This window comes from Enhydra lutris, unplaced genomic scaffold (genome assembly GCF_002288905.1).
Source record: "Enhydra lutris kenyoni isolate GAN:26980312 unplaced genomic scaffold, ASM228890v2 scaffoldscaffold37, whole genome shotgun sequence".
Lineage (NCBI taxonomy): Eukaryota > Metazoa > Chordata > Mammalia > Carnivora > Mustelidae > Enhydra > Enhydra lutris.
This window is the reverse complement of record NW_019154121.1, coordinates 5,341,609-5,346,171: the sequence shown is the minus strand read 5'-3', so window position 1 is coordinate 5,346,171 and position 4,563 is coordinate 5,341,609. Positions and strand designations below refer to the sequence as shown.

The window sequence follows — 4,563 nt, the reverse complement described above, 5'->3', positions numbered from 1 at the left end:
CTTAAAATGTAGTAAGTATATTATTAAACAACTAGACCATCTAGAGGTATGCACTTTATTCAGTTTCCTTTGAAACTAAAAATGCTATAATAGCGCTCCAGCTGATTTCACACAACTACTCTGTTTAGCCATTAAAAAGTATTACAGTTCGCCTCCAACCCCCACACCGGGCATCCGAAGCTCTGGGGGACACTTCTCCAATAACAGCTATCCTGGGAAGCTGCGGCTCCCAGCAGGGAGGGGCCAGGTGCCCCTCAGCACCTGCCCTGCCAGTCCCACCCAGCATCAGTCCCACCCCACTGTCATCATGACAGCTGCAGACAATGGCGGCCTGGAGACCTGCTGCCGCCCAGGCAAGTGACAGGGAGGGCAAGCTTCCATGTGGGGGACTGCTCTCTGTCAGACATATGCCTTTGTGCTCATGGTCAAGAAGAAGGGCAACCACTGAGCGTACTGCTTCACCAGGAAAAGGATTGTCTAGATGTAGAACATGTAAGCAGGCATTTTACCGCAATGTGGAGTGTCAGAAGATTGGCCCAGGCACAAGCTGGAATGTTGTTTTGGGGTAAACTGGAATCTTTCAGAGACTGTAAAACTAACTGCAAGGATTCTGGCCAACCAGAAAATCCACCCAGAGAAGACTCCTTCAGAGAAATTGTTAGCTGTGAAGGAGTTTGCATCACATCCGGATTAATCAGACAATGAGAAGAAGGACTTGATTCTGAGTGACATTGCTGCTCTTCATCACTTTGACAGTGATGGCTTCTTGGTACTCTCTGCACAGGGTAACTGTAGTGACTTCACAGTGGAAGATGACACTCTTTCTTGTTTGGGATCTGCAATGTTTCCTGAGATTGAGCCAATGAATCAGAGTTGTTGCCCCAACATCTTTGTGACCTACAAGGGGAACCCTAGCGGAAGAAAGAGTGTACAGGGTATCAACCCAGGAGAAGAGGTTTTTGTTTTTGTTTTTGTATTTGTTTTACCACGTACGCTGACCTCCTGTACCTAACAGAAGACAGTTAAGAGCAGTTAAGAGATTCTTACATCTTTACCTGCCCATGCCAGGATTGTACTCAAAGACAAGGATAAGGCCAAGGTGGAAATCCAGAAGCTCAACGGTTTCCCCCAAAGGCAGAAACTATCCATGACATGGTCAGATATGTGCACGATGTCATCGAGGAGTTCCGGAGGGCCAAGCACTACAAATCCCCTCGTGAGCTGCTGAAGATCTGTGAACTCAGCCAGGAGAAGATGAGTTCTGGGTTTGAGGACAGCAATGTGTACATGCTGCATGTTATGTACCAGGCCACAGGTGTCTGCTCGTATGTGTGGGACTGGGAAGGAGCCCTGCGATATGGACAGAAAATCATTAAACCTTACTGCAAGCATTTTCCTCTGTGTCCTCTCAACATGCCCTCTCTGTGGTTGAAGCTAGGAAGGCTGTGTGTATAGGGGCCTGGGAACCAAAGCTGCCCAAGAGAAAGCCCCAAAGGCCATTGCAATAATGGAAGGAGCTCAGGCAAAGATCATCCCTGATTTTCTGAAATCCAACGGGAAACTGAAAGCCATGGAATCTATGCCAACATGTTAGTTTTTATTCAAATGTTAGTGCAGAAACCTTTGAGGATTTGAATATTTCAAATCAAACACATCATTCTCTCATTTCTATAAAATCATTGGAACGAAAACACTTGCCCTTAAACCTTACATGGCTTACATGGAAGTTTGTCTTAATCTTTAATCTTAATTACAAAATAATTTTTGAATGATTTTTTTTCCTTAAGAGGTATGACATGGTTTCATATATTATCATATACTTTGGACAGATTGTGTTTTAAAAATGTGATTCTTGGGGCGCCAAGGTGGCTCAGTGGGTTAAAGCTTTCAGCTCAGGTCATGATCCCAGGGTCCTGGGATCGAGCCCCGCATTGGGCTTTCTGCTCAGCAGGGAGCCTTCTTCCTCCTCTCTCTCTGCCTGCCTCTCTGCCTACTTGTGATCTCTGTCTGTCAAATAAATAAATAAAATCTTTTAAAAAATGTGATTCTTTTCCCCTTCATTCTTATTTTAATGTTCTGAACAAACCTGAATGATGAAAGAAAATAAATAAGATAGTGGTAAAAAAAAGAGTGTGAGATGTAAAAGGTTACCTGTTTGGTTTTTTTTAAGTTAATAGATCTTATTTTTAGAGCAGTTTAAGGTTTATAGAAAAATTATGCAGAATGTACAGAGTTCTCAAAAACCTTTTTCTCTACTGCACCCTTCCTTGAAGTTTATCCAATTATTAATATCTCCCTTTAGTGTGGTACATTAGTTATAATCAGTGAACCGATAATGATACATTATTATCAACTAAGGTCCACAGTTGATTAGGGTTCACTCTGTGTTGTACCATTCGAAGTGTTTTGACAAATGCATAACACCATGTATCCACCATCACGGTGTCATAAAGAATTGTTTTATTGCCCCCAGGTTTTGTGTTCCATCCCTCTCTTTCTCTCTCTCACTCTTTAAAGATTTACTTATTTTAGAGGGGGAGGGGGAAAGAATCAGTGGGAAAGTGGGAAAGAATCTCAAGCAGCCTTCCTACTGAGCACGGAGTCTGGCTAAGGGCTCGAAGAGGGGCTCACCCACGGGACTCTATCTCACACACCTGAGATCATGACCTGAGCCAAAATCAAGAGTCCGACACTCAACCGACTGAGCCACCCAGGTGCCCTTGGTGTTCCATCTCTTAATCACTCCCTCGTTTCCTTGATCTCTGTGAACTCCTGGCAAACACTAATCTTATTCTCTATCATTTAGGCTTTTCAAAAATGTAAGATAGTTGGAATCATACACTGTAGCATTTGCAGACTTGCTTATTTACTTAGCAATAGGCATCTAATGTTTCTCCATGTCTTTCTATGGCTTGATAGCTCATTTCTTCTTCTTCCTTTTTTTTTCTTTTAAGATTTTATTTATTCATTTGAAAGAGAAACAGAGAGCACAAGCAGGGGGAGAGGCAGAAGTAGAGGGAGAAGCAGACTCCCCACTGAGCTGGGAGCTCAACTTGGAGCTAGATCCCAGGACCCTGAGATCATGACCTGAGGCAAAGGCAGATTCTTAACCATCTGAGCCACCCAGGTGCCCTGATAGCTCCTTTCTTCTTATGACTGAATAGTATTCCATTGTATGGATATACCATAGTTTATACATTCCCCTGTTAAAGGACATCTTGATTCCTTTCAGTTTGCAGCAATTATGAATAAACCTTCTATTAACCTTTGTACACAGGTTTTTGTGTGGACATAACATTTCAAATTCATTTAGGTAAACATCTAGGAGTACAACTGCTGAATCATATGGTAAGACTATGGTTAGCCTTGTAAGAAACCGTCAAACTGTTTTCCAATGTGGCTGTACCATTCTGCATTCTATCAGCCATGAGAGTTCCTGTTGCTCTACACCTGGGTGTTTTGGTTTTAGGCATTCTAATAGGTATGTCTCGTTTTTTTAAATTTTCAACTTCCTGATGATATTTGACGTTGAGCATCTTTTCGTATGCTTATTTGTCCTCTAGATATTTTACTTGGTGAGCTGCGTGTTTAGATATTTTACTCACTTTTTAATTGAGCTATTTGTTTTCTTACGGTTGGGTTTTAAGTGTTCTTGGTATGTTTTGTATACACATCTTTTATCAGATTTGTGTTTCATAAACATTTTCTGTAGCTTTTCATTTCTTAACAGTGTCTTTTTCAGAGCCAAACTTTTTAATTTTAATGAAGTCGAAATGACCAATGCTTGCTTTCGTGGATCATACTTTTGCGGTTGAGTCTAAAAAAGCCTTCCCCAAACCCAAGGGCACCTAGATTTCCTACAGTATTATCTTCTAGAAGCTTTATAGTTTTGGATATTACATTTAGGTCCATAAAGGATTTGGGGCTAATTTTTGCATAGGGTGTGAGTCCCATGTCTAGATTATTTTTTTTTGCATGTGTATGTCCAGTAGATGCAGCACCGTTTTGTTGAAGAGTGTCCTGTGTGTATTTAACTGTCTTTGCTCCTTTGTCTGAGGTAGGTTGACTATATTTGCACCAGTCTATTTCTGGGTTCACCATGTTATTTCATTAATCTATCCGTCTATGCTCTTACCAATCCCACACTGTTCTGATAACTATAGATTTATAGTAAGGCATGTAGCGTTAATTCTCTTACTGTTCTTCAACTTCAGAATTGTGCTGGCTATTCGGATTCTTTCGCCTCTTGTATAAACTGTAGAATCAATTTGTCACTATCCACAAAATAACTTGCTGGAATATTGATTGAGGTTTCATTGAATCTATTGATCAAGTTGGGGAGAACTGGCATCTTGATGATATTGAATCTTCCTATCTTTGAACATTGAACATCATTCCATTTCTTTCGACCTTTTTTGATTTTTGTCATCTGAGTTTTACAGTTTTCCTCATATACATTTTGTACCTGTTCTGCTGTGCTTATACATAAATATTTAATTGTTGGGGTTGGTTCGAATGTAAATGGTATTGTTTCTAATTTCAAATTTCAGTTATTCATTGCTG

General features: G+C 40.8%; 1 pseudogene; it reads left to right on the top strand.

Annotated features, from left to right (window-relative positions):
* Positions 1 to 379: 379 nt before the first annotated feature.
* On the top strand, positions 380 to 1,635 carry LOC111154364 (annotated as a pseudogene).
* The last annotated feature ends 2,928 nt before the right edge of the window (positions 1,636 to 4,563 follow it).